This window comes from Zonotrichia albicollis, chromosome 1 (genome assembly GCF_047830755.1).
Source record: "Zonotrichia albicollis isolate bZonAlb1 chromosome 1, bZonAlb1.hap1, whole genome shotgun sequence".
NCBI classification, from domain to species: domain Eukaryota; kingdom Metazoa; phylum Chordata; class Aves; order Passeriformes; family Passerellidae; genus Zonotrichia; species Zonotrichia albicollis.
Window position 1 is genome coordinate 15,115,762 of NC_133819.1, and position 20,858 is coordinate 15,136,619.

Sequence of the window (20,858 nt, forward strand, 5' to 3'; positions counted from 1 at the left end):
ATACCTTAAGCTAGGAGAGACAGGGGACTTGGTCCTAATTGCAGCTTATGCCCATTTAAGGCTCTTTAAGCTTAATGCAGAAGCCTTGATGCAAATGAAAATCAGGTCCTCAGTCACTTCAAAAGTACTCACAAAAAAGGTTAAAATTCTGTTTAACTTCCTCTTCTTATCAAAGTCTTGGAAAAAGAGAGCCTTTTCATAAGGGCTGAGCACTGCATGTTTTATCTGAAATCTGCCGTTTAAAGAGGGTGATTGATTTTTCCACATTAAGGGCAAAATAGCAGGAAATCTGTGCCTCACTAACTCTTACACACATACCTGCTAGCAACCGAGAAGCTCACTATTCAAATCAAAGTGGGATTTCTGGGTTTTAACTGTAGCACTTGAAGGGCTCAATTCCTTTGGCTTTGTCTTAAATTAAGAGCCAGAAATTATTTCCCCATGAGACTTCAAGTTAGATCTTTGCCAAGGCCATGGGTCACTTGATTGCATCCAGAAGTTTACTCTATACTTAGCTGGTGATGTGTCGATGTGATGAGGTTTCAGCCCATGATACTTCATAGTGACTGAGGCTGGTTCCCATGATTTTTAATTCAGCTGGGGAATAGGTGTACATAAAATCTGACTATAGTTTTCAGGATTTTTTCCCCCAATGTTATAGTTTTCCAGAAACCTAAGCATTTACAGGGACCATTGATTTCTCACATTTATCTTTACACCACAGAGTTATTAATGGAAATGAAAAATAAAACTGCCATGTAGATGCACTGCTGTGAAAAAAAATATTACTAATTAAAAGTGGGTTAAGTGACTATGATAAAACCTCTTGGTAATATGCCTGGCCACTGTGGGACAAGAGGTCATGCTTCACATGCCAAGAATGACAGTGAGATGCTACAAGGGTTTGAGAACCAGTTGGAGAGCCAGTTCTCTAGTTAGTGACCTCACTTCAGTGGGAACTGTATAAACACAGAAGTCGACCAAATAAATTTAGATGTATTTATAACTCTCTTGTGTAGTGAAGTACACTGGAGACAAGGGATGTAGAAATTACAGACTGCCAGTAATGGTATAAGAAAACAACAACAAACACAATTTTAAACATATATTATAAAGAGCAGACAAGGAAAAAGAAACTTTCCATAGAAGACTGCAAGTAGCTCAGTGACACTGAGCTTTTTCACACCAGGATCCTTTTCATATATGGTTTGCTTTTAACAGAAGCCTCCGTCTTAATTGTCAGTCTGGGCAGAACAGACTGGCTGGGATTCTCTGAGAAACTCTGCAAAAAACATTAAGGCTTCCTTGCCTCAGTGCCTAAATGGAAAAGGAGAATACAGATTTCTTGCTCACTGAGTGGCATACAGATAAAGAATTCAAATTAATTCTTTGAAATGAAATAAAGAAAATGGCAAGAACTGCCTCAAGAGGTACTAAAGGACTATTTTAAATTTCTTAAGATTAAAATTACAAAAATTCTTTCTAGTCAAATCTCCCACACACCCCATTCCCATACACTCTGCAGATACCTATAGGATGGTTTAAAACAAATCCAGATTGCAATTTTCAATAAAACCAATGGTCAATCCTCTGATTCAAGAGCAATCTTCTCACCCTCAATGTAGCAGCTCTGCAAAACACAGCTGCATGTGTGCCACTCCCAGAAGGTCCTGTGCAAACTGTACCCTGGCACAATCATTTGCAAGAAGCAAAGTCCCAATGTGCAAGTCTTCTGCATTATGAAACTGAAACAGAGGGGCACTTCCTTGTATTACATAAGAGACATATTGCAAAACACACACACAAATAAAGATTTTTATGAGAACACATGACAAACCATCTAGAAAGCCAACAGTGTATCTGTGCCACAGATCATCAGTTGTTAAAATCATTGCTGTCTGTGCAGAGTTCCTGCTTTACTCACTGCCTTGAATGGTCTCTCTGTGAGCTGAGCCCATTCAAAAGTTTATTTTTACAAAGCATCTCTTCATTGTCAGAATAGTACCTTCATGAACTAACTCAAAATTCTAAGCAAAAGCAATTTAATCCTTGTCTCTGGAACACAGCATACTCTTGCTGCACAACATTGCTAGAATAAGATACATAGTGGTCAAGTATGGATGGCAGTTACAAAGGGCATTCTATGCTTTCATTGAAGAAAAAGAGGTCATATTTGATTTTTTTCAGTCTTCCAGTATTTGTCCCTCTTTTCAAGCTTCATTGACAGCGCTACAGGAAGTTTCACAGCAAATACCTTTTATCCCCTAGGATGCATAGCAGCTGGGCTGGCTGACGGACTTACAACTCTGCACATTTTTCAAATGTTTCCTTGACTGCTTTTTAGGAACAGTTACTTCTACAAACCTTTTGTTACTTCGAAGTTGTCCAACCTTCATGGAAATTCCTTTCTAAATGAATATGAAACAGTATCTTCACTACTTCTGAATCACTAATTTCTGTCATGCTCATTTAATCTAGTGCTTATTTTCAGTTTCCATTCACCTCCTTTATTCTATTTGCAAAAGCTCATTTTCAAGTATAATTTCATTTTTTTCTATCATCCCTTTAAAAAATATTTTATTTTTTTATCATTTTCAAAAGTTCTTCATTTTTTAAAAATCCTTCACAAAGTTATAGTTCTTTGTAGAGGCTTTGTAGAGGCTTTTTAGTCCACAGTAGTAGTAAAAAAACATTTCGTGATACTGAAAGAAGGGAGTTTGCTTCTTCCTGCTTCCAAGCCTGCAGGTTTCCTCTCAGTCATGTGTGTTTCCTTGGCTTCTCATTAAGAAAAACAAAAAAAAGAGACAAGAACTATGTGTTCTTGGCTTGTCACAGTATTTTACTACCTTGAAGGACAGAGATCAACTTGTTGGGCACAAAATGAAAACTTTAGAACAAGCAGCTTGTGGGTTTTTAAAAATAATTTTTATTTGGCATCACCAGTCAAGCCTTTCATGTTGCTGAAATCTATTGCTGTCTCTGAAAAATCAGTCAACCTAAGCTGGTACAAAATCAGTTCAAAGAGAGATTTTTCTTACTTAACAATTTCTTAGAAGCTTTTGAAAGTGTCACCTCAAAAGAAGGATAATAAATACTTAAAATTGGTTCCTACTCTCTTCCATAAAGCAATAATAAAGGACATAAATCCTGGCCTTCACAACACAAAAGCTACATTGAAAGAATTTTAGGAGGTTGAGAAATCACATCCTGATTTTGGCTTTCATACTCTTGATGATGATACAGCTCTTACTTATGTGTCCAACTTTTTTTTTAAAAAACAGAACAAGAGTTGGACTAAATGAGTGATTACAGTGTATTTACATCCTCCTTCAGGCCAGGTGGGTGATTAACCATACAGAGTGCTGTTGTTTTGACTACTGTGCTGACCAGCAGCAGTGATAAATTCCCATCTTCTGTGCAAATGAATATATATGCTTTTGGCCTTTAATCTGCAGATATATGTTAAGGGGAAATATTAAAATTAAGCATCTCTAATCCATTCTGGGATTTGGAATAGGGCATGTTCATGTGTGCAAGATTATTCTGCTTGCTGACTATGAATCTGTCCTTTCTCCTTCTACCTACTCCTGCAAGTCTATCTTGTCCCACTTCAGCAAACTGAAGACTTTTTCCTTCACTTATGGGACTCTGCCCAATCTCAGTCTCCTTGTCCAGTCTGTTTCAAGATAAGATCAAAACCATGACCTGAAAATCTCCATTTGGCCATCCCCTAACACCAGAGGTACTTGGGCTCATATATCTGAGGTGGTGCCATAGGCTTCTCTTAGAGGAGAAGAAACAAGAACTTACACGGCACCACTGATCTGTTTGAGACTGGGAATTAAACTGCTGCCCAGACTTCTCTCACACATTGTCTTAATACGCATTCACTTTCAATCTTATGCAAAGGTGTCTCTTAGTAGCATATTAACCACCCTTCCAATTCCAATAGCATTTGTTTCAGATTTTTTCTTCTCATTTTTCTGAGCTGTAAATTTTGATCTGCTCTGTCCCTTGGATTTTCCCCCTGTATTTATTTTAGTTGCTTGTTCTGCCTTTTTGATCTGGATCTTGGCTTCTTTATTATCTTAGTTGGCATTTCTCCTTTTTTTTTTATTCCAAAAGCAGTGTTTCAGCACTTAAATGTCTGACAGGTTAATCATGACAAAAAGGAATGTACTTAAATCTCATTATATTTTTCAACTTCAAAGAGTTTTGCTCATATTTATTAATGTATCATCACAATATTTAAGTCAGAATTACCACTGCTGTTTCAAAGGTAGGTGAACTGAGGTGCAGACATTAAAGCTTAAATCTTTTATACATTTAAGAAGTACAAATAGTCAGCAGGAGGCCTAATCTGTAGGAAGCAGGAGAAGTCTGGTACTAAGAGGTTTTTCAAAGCTTGTGTTTGGTATTGTCCAAGTTTCCCAACTTCTTTGAGTCTGTGCTCTAGTGCAGTGGATTTAAGTACCTTCATCATCTTTCAATAACAGTGTTCTGAATTACTACAAACTTAACTACCTAAACCAACATAAACCTCAATGATTCTCTGCCTGGTCTAAAGCAAACTAGTACAATGTAGTAATACTGCATGTGGGTTGTCTTTACAGGTGATGTAAAATTCCTCCATGCAGACTTAAGAGAGAACAGTAAGGTAACAATTAATGTTCTAAAACTTCACAGATTATGGGAGGGTAGGAAATACTAGTTGTTTGTTGCTGCTGCTGTCCCCATAAAGCCTCCAGCTCACAGTACCACAGAACACAGTGGTTGCCCTCTTTATGACCATGTTTTGGCATTTCCACTTGCACTGATACATGGCAAAAGCGCTGATGTGCAAACACCTCTATTGATTTAATTCTGAAAATATAACACACTGCTAAATACAAAAAAAAAATAATGTGAGCATTGCAACTATGGATTTTTTATTACTCTGAATTCTAAGTAGTGCACATTAAGACTGTACATCATAAAACTCTTAATCATGTAGGTATACTCCTCAGTTTATGTTATCTGATAATACACTACCACTCTTCTAAATCATTACCAATGTAATCTTTAAAACAGTAGCTCTTTGTCCACTGTAGGTGGCAAAAAGAGAAAGTATTATCTTCATCAGATATCACAGCTTTCATTTTTTCTTATGGTACTGTTTATTGGTGACTAAGGTCTGCTTACTTTCAGTTCTAAGCAAGAACTCTATTACTTAGCTTTTAAGAAAAACTCCTTCTCAAAAGCCTGTAAAATAAGATTGAAATCACTGATCCACTTTTTTGAAAAGTATTCAGGAAACAGTACTACTGAATATTATAAGCTTAGATGTTGAGGTACTAAACCACAAAAAATGTTTTCTTCAACTAGTCACAATGAAGTATTTTTTCCAGTGTTGTTTTAAAACTTGATATTCCAGATTGACATTAATTATCACTGCTACTAATTTCCTACAGTATATAATGAAGTAAGGCTTAAGGAAAATTATTGCACTCTCTAATAGAAATGACTGATATTTTCTGTGAATACTGAAAATAGTCTGTACATTAAGTTTATACTGTCATCAGATCTCTTTTCTTTTTCACCAGCAGCAGATAAATCCACTGTTGCATTTCATTTTATTTTTAGATGAAAACTGATAGTTGGTAAAGGTACAAACACATGTGCACATTGGAAAGTATATTTTGTGTCTCTCCAAGTGGCAAGAACCATTATTGTATGCTCATTATGCCACATCTGTGGTTCAGACAGGCAGTACATACAATGGATATAGTAACACTTCTGCGTAAGCAACAGCTAGTACTTGTATAAATCCAAAAGGAAATACAATTATTTAACAACATTTGGAAGATTCACCTTCAAATTCACTGTATTTGATAAGCTCTGTAACTACAAACCACTTCAGCTTTACTGGTACATAAAGGTGAAGAATAAGTATGTTTATTTTTAAACTTCAGTTCCTGTTGAAATTGTCAATGACTTTTAAAGGAAGTATTCTGAAGCACCAGAACAATTATTTCAGATACAGAACTTCCAAGTGGAACACATGACTGAAGGAAAGTACCATACCATAAATGCTCTGAAATGACTTTGAGCCAGTCTGCCTGTTTTATCACCACAAATTTCATTTGCCAAGATGCAGTTACTGTATTCACAAAACTGTGCTTATGTTCAGAATCACTAATTCTAATTCACATTTAATTTCAGGAAATCTGAGTTCAAAAGGAGCCTAATCTTTTAACTTCTTTTTTATTGTTTGGCTACACTAGAAAAAAGTGTCAGGTACTCAGAATATCTGCTGCCTTAGCTGTCACTTTGCAGCGAGCTGCAGAAACCGGTTTTCAGAAAACTGCACAAACATTTTAAATCTATTTTTAATTGTTAGCATACTCCCTATAGCTACTCAGTTCAAATTTCAGCCTTAGGTACATGGAAAGAAATGTGACTATTTGGAAGACATTCCACAGTCCTTCTATTCCTTCTGCCACACCGATTTCTTTTACCACTTTTGGTGCTTTTGGACTTACTATCACAGCAGCATCATGATGCTAAGTACATGACAGCAAAAACCATCAGAATTAAATTCTCAGCTTAACACCACTTCCTCCTTTCCCTTACTCCCACATTCCAGAAGCTGTGTCAATGCTTTTCCTGAGATTCTTTGTTCCAGCTGTGGCTAGAGGATCCCTGCCACCCATTCTTCCAGCAAAGGGCTACAGCAGAAAGCTGTGCTGAGTGCAGGCTCATGGAGATGGGGGTGTCTTGGCAGAGCCCATGCAAGTGAGCTCATGAAGATGGAGACAGTCCTGCATCACAGGATGAGGCTGGAAAAGGACCTGGCCTCAACGTCCAATAAACTTTGAAGTGGTACAGACAGAAGTCCTTTTCTTCCCCACAAGAAACATGTAGAAGAGATGGTAGGAAGGTCAAGAAAAGTGGTTGTTTTATTTTTTTTTTAGTTCTGAATGTTGCTTCTCTTTTTTTTTCCACATCTACACATTATACACTTCCCTTATTTCTTCTGTGCCTTCCCACCTCTTTCCTGTCCGAACAACTTCTCCTTTCAGCTTTCTCTTAAATCCCATATTATCCTATTTCTGTCACACTTTCATTTTTCCTTTCAGAGAACCACAGAATTATAGAATCATTTAGACTGGAAAAGACTTTGAGATCATCGAGTCCAACTGCTAACGGAGCACTATGAAGTCCACCGCTATACTGTGTCCCTAGACGCAATGTTTTTAAACACCTTTTTAAACATCTTTTAAATACCTTCAGGGATGGTGACTCCATCAATGCCCCTGGCAGTCTGTCCCAGTGTTTAACAACCCTTCTGCAGAAGACATTCTTACCAATATCCAATCTAACCCTCCTCTAGTGTAATTTGGGAGCTCATTCTAGTTCTTGTTACTTGGCAGAAGAGACTGATGCCCACCTGGGCACTCACTGGCTCAGGTTCAGCTGCTGTCCACCAATACCCCCAGGTCCTTTTCCACCAGGCAGTTTTTCCAGATGCTCTCCCCCCAGCCTGTAGCATTGCAGGGGTTACTGTGACCTAAGTAGAGGTCATTTGGCTTTCTTTAGCCTTGTACCACTGGCCTCACTCCATGGATCCAGTCCAGATCCCTCTGCAGAACCTTCTGACTTTCCAGTAGATCAACACTTCTGCTCAAACCGTCTATGCAGACTGAGGGTGTTCTTGGTCTCCTCAGTCAGATCATGAATAAAAGTATTAAATGTGCCTGACCCCAACACTGAGCCCTGAGGAACACCACCATTGACCAGCTGGATGGAGCTCCTTTCACCAACTCTCTCTAGGCCTGGCCACCTCAACACATTTTTTACACAATGAAGGATACACCTGTCCAAGCCATGAGCAGCAGTTTCTCCAGAATGTTGCGAGAAATGGTGTCAAAGGCTTTATTGATGTCCAGTAGAGGATGTGTAGACACATCCACAGCCTTTCCTTCATCCACTAAGTGGATCACCCTGTCACAGAGGAACAGGTCAGTCAATCAGGACCTGCCTTTAACAAACCCATGCTAGCTAGGCCCGATTACCTGCACATGCTGGATGAGTCTGTGAGGATCCTCAATACGTTTCATATCCAAACTAAACCTTCCCTGTCACAACTCTGAGGCCACTTCCTTTTGTCCCATCACTTGTTACTTGTGAGACTGGCCCTTACCTCACTCCAACCTCCTTTTAGGTAGCTCTGAAGAGCAATAAGGTCCTCCCTGTTCCTCCTGTTCTCCAGACTAGGCACCCCCAGCTCACTTTAGCTGCTTCTCATCAGACTTGTCCTTCAGATGCTTCACCAGCTTCGCTGCCTTTCCCTGGACAGGCCCCAGTACCTCAATGTTTGCTTTAAAATGAAGGCCCCAAACCCAAGCCCGGCACTTGAGACACGGCCTCACTGCTGCCAAGTACAGAGGCACAATCACTGTCCTCATCCTGCTGGCCACACTATTGCTGATACAGGCCTGGAAGCCACTGCCATTCAGGTCAGCTGATGTTCAGACATCTGCGCTCCCTCTGACGCAGTGCTTTCAAGTCTCTTATGCTTATTTTCCAGCACAATTCCTGTATTTTTTAGAGATTCCTTTTTCTGCCTTGTCCCCCAAAACCCCCCTATCCCACTGCCTGACAACCATCACTTTCGGGGACCGGCTGGGAGAGCAGTTTCCACCCAGCAGTGGCTGCCTGGGACGGTGAGGGAAGGCCTCACTCAGCACAGCGCTGCCCGAGGCCACAGCGCCGCATCCCCAGGGCAGCGCCGCCGAAGCCCGGGCGCAGAACCAGCCCCAGCCCCGGCCCCGGCCCCGCCGCCCCATTCGGTCCGACAGCGCCCGCCCGCCGGCGGCCCCGCCCCTGCGCCTTCCCGCGGGGTGACGCCGCCGCCCCGCGCCGCGGAGGCGGGACCGGGCACGGCGGGTGTTCGTAAGTTCCTTCCCCCCGCGGCGGTGGGGCCGCGGCCCGGGCTGGGGGCGGGCGGCGCCGGGGCGCGGCTGTCCCGCTCCCTGCCCGCCTGCGGAGCCGGCTGGCGGCGCGGGGCCGGGAAGCAAGAGGCGGAGGGGTGGCGGCTCCCGGCGGGGCGGGCGTATCCTCCGGCCCTCACTCGGTGAGCCCGAGGGGTTCCTCGCCGGAGCTCCGCGCCTGCGGGGCCCTTGGCTCGCCCCGGTACGGCACGGCTGGTCTCGCGGCTCGGCCGAACCGCCGGGCGGCGCGGAGGGCTCGGCAGCGTCTCCCGGGCCGCCGAGGTGTGTGCGGGGCCCGCCCAGGAGCGGCGGTGCGGGGCCTGCGGCGCTCGGCCGGGGGCGCCGTGCGAGCTCTGGGCCAGCAGGGCCACCCGAGCCCCGGCTCGGGGAGTGCCAGAGCCTCGGCCCGGGGGTGCTACTGCCCCGCGGGTGCGGAATATGCGAGAGGGCGTGACTGCCGTTGGCGGTGCTGGTGTTGTAATAAAGACCTGCAGAAAGGCCGCGTATGACCGGTTCCTACAAGTCACGATGGTTGCCTTTACAGCTCACGCTTTTTCAGTGGTGGCCATAGAGCGTGAGCTCGGTGAGGGGTGACAGTGGGTGCCTCCAGGCTCTGGGGCAGCCTTTGGCTCCCGTGCTGTCCTGGCAGCGTGAGTCAGAGCTGTGCGCCCCGCTCTTGACTCCAGGCCTGAGCGATGTTTCATAACCGTGCTGCTGCTTCCATAAAAGTACAAATACGATGCGCAGCCCTCTCGGGCTCCTCACGGTTTGGAAGGGACTGACGGCCAAAGGCGTTTTGTCCTGTGGCTGCAGAAATGGATGCAGTAAATGGGTGTAGTGTTTGTGTGCGGCTTACTGAGGCCTGTCGGCTTATGAATCCATTGGAACTTTCAGTAATGACATCAGGAACAAATCCTAGGTTCCGAGTGGTCAGATGTGTCTGGCATAGATAATACAAGGAGGGAAGCATTTTAAAGCCACATAAAAGTTTTTAAAAGACTCTGCAAATGTCTGCAGAGTTGCAGATTTAAAACAATATGAAAGATTGGCTTGTTTCAATTTATTTTGACCAAAAGTCATACTCTTGTTGGAAGATTTGTCTAGTTCTATACCTAAATTAAAATTGGTGTGGTATGTCTTGTGCTCACTTCTTTTCTTCAACATAACTGTTGTAACTTTTTAATGTGTATTAAAGTCTCAGTCAACAGCCTAGCTCTTAAATTCTGTATAGTTAAGGTAATTTTAGTCTTGAGTTTTCTCATACTAATTTATTTGAACCTGTAATATGCCATTAAAAGTGGTCTTTCATGTTATTATTCCTTAATAAAAAGGAAAGGGGGATAACAGGGTAAACACACAGCTGCCTTGCTTCACAGTAGTTTATTGCAGTTTCTTTCCCCACAGAACTATTCAGCAATGAAAATACGGAGCTGTTCGTTTGTTTGTTTGTTTTTTCAATAACTTGATTGTAGGTAGTTATTTTTAGTAGTGGTTTAAGTCAATCTTTTTCAAAGTTACTTTTATGTAAAGCAGAATACATCAGGGATGAGTGCATTTTTTTCTGCTTCAGTAGCTAGAAGAATTGGATTTTTTACATCTTAGAGTTTGTCAAAAGGCAGAAAGGAAAATGGAGAAATAAAGTGTAAAACAAGTCTTGTATTTAAAATATTTTTCATAATGATCTGTTGTTCTTAGCATTTAATTGTAAAGATATTCTTGGGTAAGGATAACTGGAAGATCAGAAGAAAACCAGCACTATGCAAATGCTTTTAGCTTTTGAGCAGGCTGTTAAAGAAGTAGATTGGGATAGCTGAAGTCATAATTGAAATGTTTTTCAAAGCATTTAATGAAGAAAATACTGGTTTCTTATGTTTCCTGCATCTTATTTGTGAGTGAGAATAGCAGAACTAGCAATGATGGGGAGAGCATATATGAGGTATTTCTGACTTTCTCACTGAAGCCTTAGAAATGTGTTGTGATTGTCACACATATGTTTTTGATGTACAGGTTCAAGGATTATGTTGTGCTAGGTGGGAGGAGTGTTCTTCATCAGTGACTTGGACTGTTTCAAGCATTTTTATGTGCACAGGTAAAACATTTATAGAAGTGATTTAATGTTTTAAATGTCTGTATGAAACTGGTGATGGTTTTATGTATTTATTTCCACCTAAGGAGGTACATGGTGTCAGGTCAAAGTGAAATAGCCAAGTGTTGAATTTAGAACTTGGATTGGAAGCTGACTGGAAATACTGCTGCAGTTGCAATTAAAGAAACTTCAGAGTTTTAAAATCAGAAATGTATGAACTTTAATCAATTATTTTAGCAATATTTATTCAGATATTTATTATTGTAAACTCTAGTCTAAAGTCCTGTTAATGTATGGTATACCTCAGAGGAGATGCTGTTGTATTGTGGGTAAACATGTTTTATTAGAATTCTTGTTTATTTACTGCTTCCTAAAATCTTTATCTCTTCTATTATAGATTTTCTGTCCTTTGCTAATATATTTCCCGAGATATTGGAACTTTGTTTTTGTTTATTTCCTTGAAATAGGAATTAAGATGGATGAAATGTTTCATTTGTCATAGCAGCAGCAGGACAAATAAGGTGGGTATGTTGAAAGATTACAGTAATATCTTTACAGAGTGTTCTAGGTTTTGATTCTGTGTCCATCTGAACACAAAGACAGTTTTTGCCTCTGTGTTTGAGTTGCTGTTTATTTATCCATTTGAAATTCTTTAAGGTCATTGAGGGTGTACTCCATTGGGCTTGTACTCCAGTGAAATTGATTGTTTTTATAATTTCCATAAAAGATATTAGTGGTTCAGCAGCAGGAAAGTATATTTTGATGCTCATCCTTATTTGCTGTCAAGACAAGACATGGACTTGATTTGCTAAGACTTAATACTTCATGTTGGTGTTTTAATTCACTTACAGAGATCCAGAACATGTTTTACTTAAAAAGATTTTTTAAAAACAAATTTAAAACATGACCTCTTATTTTTACAAGACTAATAATATTGGCAAATAAGAGAAACAGTGCTGATTGAGTAATAATTGAGCTCTTTCTCATGGAGTATATTTGCATGTTTTTGTCAAAGTTAAATGAATTACAGACTTCTTCACAATGTAACCACCATTAAATTATATGACAGAGATTTTTATTTTTTAATTTTTTTTTAATTTTAAAAATAAAAACTTGTGGGTTGTTTTTTAAATTTCATTTTTTTCTTGTGCTGATGTAATAAAGAGATTCTTGCTGCCAGCTTAAAATGGCATTTTGAGAATGCTGTTGTCTTTGTACTGTATTTGTTGGTCTTGTCACCTCATGAAACCACAGAACAACGGGGTCAAAACCATTCTATTCAAATATCATGAAGTGTGATATTTGCTAATTGTGTCTTTGACTTATTGTACTGTAGTACTGTATTTTCTGGTATTAGTTTGTCCCTAATTGGCTGATTAAACCTAGTGTCAGCAGTATTCAAGCATTACTTTTTTAAAGGCCTGATTTCGTGGGTATTTATAGTGGAATGGAATGTTCTAGGAGAGTTAGTGTGGTTTGTGTAGCAATACATTGTAGTCTGATAACTCTTCCAGTTGATATCAAGAACATAATCAAAACACCATAAACCTCAATGTGGTAGAACTGTGCTGTGTATTGAACAAGGGTGTGAAAGGGCATCAATTAAGGAAAGACTGTCTTTGCTTTGTCACTTCCATCTTTTACCATTTTAGGAAAGAATGTTTTCCTCACCTAAACTGTGCACTGTCCTTTTTCTCTTTGGTTCTTTTCTTGCATCTTTTTGAAGGCTGTGCGATACTGGAAGCCTTATTTGAAGGGAAGCTGGCTGGTGTCCTCATGCCAGGAGAAGTTTAGTACTTAGCTGTTAGTTCACCTTTAATTGTTGCACAGATGGAAAGGAAAGAATGTTATCAGTAGCTCAGTCCATCTTTCAGAATTGTAATACATTGTGGTCACTTCATTTGTGGTTAACCTTTTATTTTTGCAGAATAATGAGATTTTTTTTCATGGAATCGTATAAAGAGTAAAATTATGGAGTATTGAATCATAAACATGCTTTTTTTTTTTGAAGTGTGACTTTAACTTTTAGAGGCTGCTATAGGATGTTAATTTCTGTGTATGCATCATGTTTCATTCTGTGGCTTAGCAGTTTATTGTTTTTTAGAAAGTGTAAACCCAGGATTGTTGGTTTAGAAAAAGTGTCATGGTTAATGCCAAGAAGAGGTCATGTGGTGAGCTTCAGAGCTGGGCTGTCTCAGCCCTGCTGAAGAGCCTCAGTCACTGCAAGTTGCTGGGGAGACAGGAGTGTTCTTGTGGCTCACTTGGGTATTTGCAGGTCCTAAAAAGATGGAAAGCAGCTTGGATAATTTGTTGGATGGGTAAAGGAGTTGGGGGGAAAGAAACAACTTATGGGAGATTTACTAGGATCTGTCACAGAAATTGGTTTGGGATATTAGCTTGGTTGTAAGTTACAGTTCCAGGGAATATTTTTGCTGTTCAGGTATGAGTGGCAGAGCAGTCAGAGCTGTGTTCCCCTACTCAGTCTTTTTCATGAAGTCCTTTGATACCAGTAGCTGAATGCTGAAATGTCTGTAGGAATTATTTAATGGTTTTATGTGACCCCAAAGCAGAAACCAACTTGAAAAACCCCTCAAAGGTGCACTATTCAGCTGTGAAGGACAATTGCAAAGGACTGTGTCTCTTCTTTTGGGCCAATACTGTGAAAGTGGTGTATGGTGACAAAAAAAATTACAGCTTAGACTGATGTCATTGCTGTTACACCTGTGCTTCTTTGCCACTTCTCTTATATGTATATTTGTGGTTATTTGGGATGAACTGTAGAAAATAGGGATTTTACAAAAAAATTTACTGATTTTATTGTTTTGAGCACACTTTAGTCTTCTGCTGAATGACATAGAACTTAATTTTGGTGGATTTTTTGGCCATGACTGGTTGGCCTCCTAAGGGAGACTGCAGTCTGCTGATTGTGAGGGTGTGTGATCTCACATTTATATCAGGCTGTGTCCTTTCAAAGAATGCTACATACACCAAGGCATGAAGTTCTGACAGTTTTTGCTCTTCTTCAGCTCCATCAAAACAGAGCTGCTGGTGGAGCAATAAGGTAGATCCATGTTTTTAGAAAACAGGTTAGTACAGCTGACCTACCCAATATTGGTCTCTGCTAATCATGTGCAGTGTCCTAAAGATAAAACAATACAACCCCTCAAAATACTGTTAGGGAATGAAAAAGGATCAGTCTATAGAAACCTGCATAGTCCTGTTGTGTATGTAAGTGTAGTACTCTGTGTGTGATGATCAAGCACTTAGAAGTTAGCAGCCTGGCAGTAAATTAATATGGATCTTCACTGGGTTGTGTTGCTTTTGTCATCAGCAGATTTTGAGGCTTTATTGAAGCAGGAAAACAAATCAGTATTGGATTTAGAAAAAAGGAACTGTTCTATATTACAGGACTCAAATGGAGACCACCCAAATGCCTTCAGCTGGTTTCTGTTATTTGCACAAATAGTTTGTTCCTTTAGCAGAGTGTTTAAGAACAGAGAGTCAGGTCAATCGCTCTATTATGTTTTTCCCTAAACAGCAATATTAAGCAAACTTTACAATATTGTTCATCATTGAGAAAATAAGTCTTATAGATTCTCTTGGTTTTTTTAGCTTCCAGAGAAAAATAGTGATAGGCTGTTGTGATTTCAAATCTTCAAATTATAAATATAATGCATTGTGTTTTTGGAAACTTTTTGTAGTTTTGGCTGGATTGTACCTTGTAATGGCCAGTATAGTATCTATTAGATCTAATGGTATTTAGGAAGTTAATTCAGAGATGTTATATATTTTCCATAGTTCTGGTAGAGTAAGTAGGATGCAGAATATTCTTGTCCTCCATAGTATGATTTATCTCTTTTATTACAGTTTTAGTAAAAAATTCAGCAGACCTACGCTTTGAAAAACTGACTTGTTTTTGTGCCAAAGCACGCTTGGTTCCTTATTGAAGACCTAAAAGCAAACAGTCCTGGGCAGTTACCTTTGCTTAGTGTGTGTTTGTGTTCTCCTGTAAACCAGTGATTTTCTTTCTGGGGGGGTGCCCTGATAGGCAAATGAGAAAGATTTGCAGTCTGTAATTGGTAAATTACAAAGAATAAATTATGCTGAAGGACAAAAAAGCAAAGACTGCCTGGCCCCAAATGATGTCTTGGCATGTCAGTAATGCCACATACTCAAAGTAGGGGACTGTGGATTAAAAATCTTGTTTCTTCTCTTTACTTCTCACACCTGTGTTCATACTTGCAATCAAACTAAACAAAGTGTGATGGAGGATAAAGTGCTGTGCTAAAAATCAGTATCTTCCTGTCATACAGCATGCCATCACAGTGGATGTGGTGCTGGATGCCTCTAAAAAGGATGTAGAGAAGAAGGGAATCAGTGAAGAGTCTAAAAAACGAATCTGTGGGGATGGAAATTGGCTTTTATAAAGATAAATTGGAAAAAAAAAAAGAGATTGTTTAGCCTTTGAAAGGCAGTGAATATGAAGTAGTATAACGTAAGTACACAGGAAGATGAATGGTTTGAGAAGTAACTCAAAAGCTGTTGATTTTTTGGTTCATGCTCTAAGAATAAGGGGACATTCTGTGAAATTCGGGTGACAAAGTGAGAAAGGAAACTTGAGAGAGGATCTATTTCTTAATAAACTGGTAAGACTGAGCTCTGCAGTTTAGGGATAATTTTAATTTAGAAAAATTCTAATGAAATTGAATGAGATAGAGTGCAAGAATATTTACACAGGGTCAGGTTACCTTTTCTCCTTAAAGAATATAATCCCTCATCTTTTTGTCACTTGCAAAATTATTTTTTCTATCATGATTTTTAATAAAGCTCATCTAAAAACCGTGTGTTGGTGGTGTAAGTGAAGGAATTAAGTCTGTCCCTAGTTTGTTTATGGGAGAAAGAGTTACAGCATCTCACTAATTTGTTCTCTTTCCCTGTATTGGGTTATATCTAGGTGAGACACCCACTAGGAAATTTATCTAGTTCCTTTTGTAGAGTGCACTGATTTACTTTGTTTTTCTTGTAGATATTGGAGAAGAGGTTTTGGGGATTAATATCAGCCTCCTCATGAAATTGGAAAGAATTTATGTAGGCCAGTTTTTTGTGTGACTTGCTACTTGTGAGATACTGCTCTGTTCAGCTTTGATTTTTCTGTTGCCTGGGCTCGTGCATGAAGTTGGTGTTCCTGCAGTAATTTAATTGGAGTCAGTACACAAGTTTGTTCTGTACCTAGTGATGGAATATTTTGGGAGGATGAAATGAGCTAACGCTGGCCTTCTGTGTCAGCCTGCCAACTCCCAGCAAGTATGTAAAAAGTCATAAAAATAGCAGTGGGGGTATCTTAATTAAATGAGCATGCTTGTCGCTTTGCCAGTCTTTTCTCTGGGCATGGTTCAAGTCCTAGAAACTGTTTGCTTTCAGTCTCTATCAAACTCAAATATAAAACTCTGTGATAAAAGCATCAGGAGTAGTGTTCAACAGGAAAAGACTGCAGAGTAGGCTTTTTCTCATTCCCACTTAAATGCCCTTTTCTCTCTGTTTAGTGCAGGCTGCAGTTTTTACTTTTGGTGTGTTTAGCAGCAGATTGAGTTAAATTTGTTGTATTTGGCTCTAGAGCAGCAAAGAGCAGATGTCATGGAGGTGCCATGACAGGAATAAAAAAATACAGAAGGCTTGTGGGAATTTGGGGGTGAGAGGGAAATCTTCGTCCTATTTTTTCCATGCTAGAATCCAGATTATAGCATTTGGAGCTGGCCTGCAGTTCAAAACTTGCTGTGCTGCAAGGGTTGATGCACTGATGCAGACATTCTTTCCCACAGCTCAAATTATGAAAACAGAGTTTATTTATAAAATAAAACATGCCTGTGAAATTATAATTGAACCTTAATTACAGGGAACTTGCCTGAAGCATGGTAACTTAGCAATCCGTGGGACATTTTCCTGGCTTAGAATAGCCACGATTTATACTGAAACATTTTCTCTGCGTGAATCCTAGAAATGGAATTCCCCTGTCAAGGCAGAAAAACTTCTTAACTGAGAGGTACTCTGCCAGGGATGATAAGTCTAAAGTAACAGTCAACTTTTAAACATTATTTAGAGTAGGAACATCTGAAACGTAAACTTTGCTATTCTGGATACTTGAAAAATACATATTTAAAAGCCACTGCTGCATGTTGCCATTCTTTACATAATCAGGTGTGTCCCAGATGTATGTGGGATCCTGGAGAAATTTCTTGCTTTGGATTATTTCTTTTCACTTTTGTACATTAATGTAATGCTCTGAAAGTCAGTGGTGGCTTCTTCTTTCTTTAAATCTTAACCTCATTGAGGGCCATTTCTGAAAATACCTGGTGCAGTTTGTTAGTTAGCAGCCTGATTGCTTGTCTTTCTTTCTCACATCTTTGTTTTTCATTCACAACCTACTTGCACTGCAAGAGTATATATTGCCACGGTATAGTTTATAGAAACATAAACATGATGCAATTTATGTCATATTTACATAATTTTGATTGCATGTTGCTGTATTTGAAAATTGCCAATTCTCTGTTGTTGTATGTGTAGAATGATGTACTTGATAATTTCTGGAGGAATTTTTTTTTTTCTGTGAGGAATGAGTTTTATTTACACAGTGATCTAGAGGGGAGAACAGTAATAAATGTACTTTTCCTTGAGATGGTACTCAGTGATGTTGTAATAGTGTTTTAGTAAACCACGATGACTCCTGCTTTGAGTCTTCTGGTGGTGAAGCTGAAGTCTTGTCTAGCTCTTATAATATGCTGGGGAGATGAGATTTGAAATAAAAGGAATATATGTTATTGTGCATTTAGGAAGGATATGAAGTCTGACTTTATTTTAAAAAGCAATTAGCATAGTGGGGTCACTTGAGAGAAGCATCATATGTGTAAGGTATATAATGTGCATGCTCTATTCTCCTCTACAAAGTGCTGGGCAGAGTGTGCTGCTGTTCAGGTTTGAGAACAAACCTTCCTATGTCTTTTGTTGAAGAAAAATGTCAGTGCACTGCTAAAAGAACACAGAACTAACTTGCCTGTTGGCTGTAGCATGTTGAGGTTCTTGGTTAGACAGCTAATTTCAGTGACTTGAAAGTGACAGGCCTGGGGATAATTGTGGTCAGAGCTGCTCCAAGAGGATTGAGTGAAGCCTTCTGGACTTCCTTAAAGATAAGGAAGCCAGGTTTGATCAACAGCTGCTGGGAGGGTTTTTCAGACAGTCTAGTCCAGTGCAGGATTTTTCACCTCTGACCAGTTTAGAGCATGTGCTGCCTAAGGTGAGCCGGTAAAACTAACAGTTTTGGTGTGTTTGATTAACATCATTTATGTTTGCCCTGAAGTTAATTTCTTACAGCTATTTTTCACCTGGTTGTCAAATTTCTTTGTGTCAGAAAGACTTTGTGACCACATAAAAAAAAGTTAGGAAAATGGTTATGTTTTGGATTCTGTATTTAAAGAGTGTGTTCTAGAGGATTTAAGTAATTAAGTATTTGTAAGATTTCTTTTACATGATAAGGTTTTGCTTCAAAAGAAGCATGAAACTGTAGAGTGTTTTGGCTAGATCAAGGTTGTACCTGTTTTATTTCTCTTTAATGATTTCATGCAAGCATCAAACCTACATTAATGTACTAGCATGGTTTGAAGATAGCTGGGTATAGCTGGGTAGCTCTCTGAGAGCTGGTCTAGGGTGTTACTAAGGTTTAATTGATCTAATTCACTGCAAAAGTTTTGAAACCGTTTTGAAGGTGTTTTTTGCATCTAAAAATCTTCAAATATTTGGTATGAAATATTGCTGCTTATTGGAAAGTGAAATTTCTGTTCAGTTTTGAAAGAAAGCTTTGCTCATGTTCAAGATTAAAGTGGACCAAACCTGCTTTTCTATTTAAATTTTAAAATTATTCTACACTTACAGAAATATAGGTACCTTTGAAAGATTTAGCTGATCAGCAATTTTGAGAAGCATAAAAATTCCTAAGAATAATAATAAGACTAACAAAATTGATGGAAACTCCTGAATGTACTACTGGTTTGCTCTGGTTAAGTCTCTTCCTATTCTAGGAAGCTGTTCATTTTGGAAAAGCAAAAAAAAAAAAATATAAAATCTTAGTTATACATTTAGTTCAAACCCATTATTCCACAACTATTATTCCCATAGCTGTGGAATAATGTGTTTTAATTTGACCATCATCAAAAAATGCAAGTCAAGGAAAAAGAATAATGTATTGATGGTAATTTGTAAAGCATCTTTCCCCTAGAAAACAAAATGTAAAAAAATAATTTGTAAAGTGGTCTGTACCTATAGACTATTGCAAGTATTCCATCAGGCGACTAGAACAGGCTTAGTATCCTGAGCCTTATTTAACCCTGAGGGATTTCAGTGATGAGAGATGTAATTAACTTGGGCATGTGAGCCTTTTTTTTGTCAAAGTGGAATTATGTTTTAAAGTGTTCAATAATGAAAACTATTTATTTGAATTCTCTTCATATTATTTCAAACATGAAACACTAGAAAGACCTTTTCCGAGATATTAATTAACAGTTGCAAAATTAATGAATAAACCTAAAGAATTCATAGGTGTTAGTAATGGTTGAGAGAGAAAAGCCATGCTTGTCTGATGGAGGATATTTACAGAGAATGGTTTCAGGTTTTCTTTACTGGCCTCTCTCTCTCCAAGGCTTGTGTGTCACTGGTGTAGTTACCTGATAATTCAGTTTTTGGTAATTATCTTTAGAAAGCTTCTCTGGATTGGGAAGGACAAAATGTTTAATGTGAATACTTGCAGTAAGGAAGGCACTGGGTGGGAATATTAATTCATGTTAGGTTGGCTGATTGTAGATGTCCCCAAAAGAGGAAGTTTTACATTTCTATTCTATTCTATTTCTAGTCATATTACAAATAACGGTATTTAGAAGTATAGTAATTTTCAAAGATAGCATCTTTGGAATTCACTTTTTCATTACAAAGTGGTTTCACAGGCCCAAAATAGGACATTTTTTACTTTAAGGATTTTAAAGTTGATTACATTTCTTTCTAGAAATAAGATGAGTGCCTGTCATCTCCCAGTTAAAGAGCATTACTTGCAGTGGTACACTAGAATTGTGGAATATCCTGAGTTGGAAGGGGTTTACAAGGATCACTGGGTTCAACTCCTATGAGTTTTCAGATACGAATTCTGCAGAGGTTTCACAAAGAGCAGATGTGGCCAGGTGGAAAATGTCAATTTGCAAAGGAATCCTGTGCAGTGCCCAGTGCTGTGAGCCACAGTGCTGCTGCAGGGTGCAGCAGATGAGTCAGTGGCAGATTCCTCATGAGAGGAATGCTCAGATTCTGAGTGCTGCCTACACTGGGAGGTGCAGGGAACCCTTCCCGTGGCTGTGCCACCAACGCCTTTGCACAGTAATAGCCCTTGTAGGCAGCTCTTGCCTTCTGACAGGCTGCAGTCAGCTCACCTGGCTCAAAATAGCCTGTGGTTTTAAACACATTGAACTGAAAAAAACCACACAGTGTCACTGGGAGTACTTTTGCTTCACATGTACAAGTCCTTTGAAAATAGGATATCTTGCAACAGTACTGAAATGGTTTTTTTTCTGACTGATAAACAAACAGAACACAGTTTATCTGCTGTGGATAGATTCATGTTGCATTTATATCTATTGAAAAGCTAGTGGCTCATCCACTACTGCAGCTTTTTTGGCTAACATCTTGTATGAATATTGTACTGCTAAATCTTTAATCTGCTGTGGAGACAGACAAATTTAGGAGCAGTGACTTTAATCTTTGAAGAACGT

At 39.3% G+C, this 20,858-nt stretch overlaps 1 protein-coding gene across 15 annotated transcripts in view; it reads left to right on the forward strand.

The window, feature by feature from the left end:
* The first annotated feature begins 8,797 nt into the window (after nucleotides 1-8,797).
* ZNF438 (zinc finger protein 438) overlaps nucleotides 8,798-20,858 on the forward strand; it is a 52,792-nt gene continuing 40,731 nt past the window's right edge. For 5 of the 15 annotated variants that reach the window (XM_074530306.1, XM_074530140.1, XM_074530940.1 and 2 more), the window contains exons 1-3: nucleotides 8,798-8,934; nucleotides 10,980-11,061; nucleotides 11,526-11,579. The gene's annotated coding sequence lies outside the window, so the exon portion shown is untranslated. Of the gene's footprint in view, nucleotides 8,935-8,977; nucleotides 9,116-9,148; nucleotides 9,255-10,979; nucleotides 11,062-11,455; nucleotides 11,580-20,858 lie in introns of those variants that run through there. The other 10 variants (XM_074530548.1, XM_074531156.1, XM_074530622.1 and 7 more) reach the window with 9 other exon arrangements.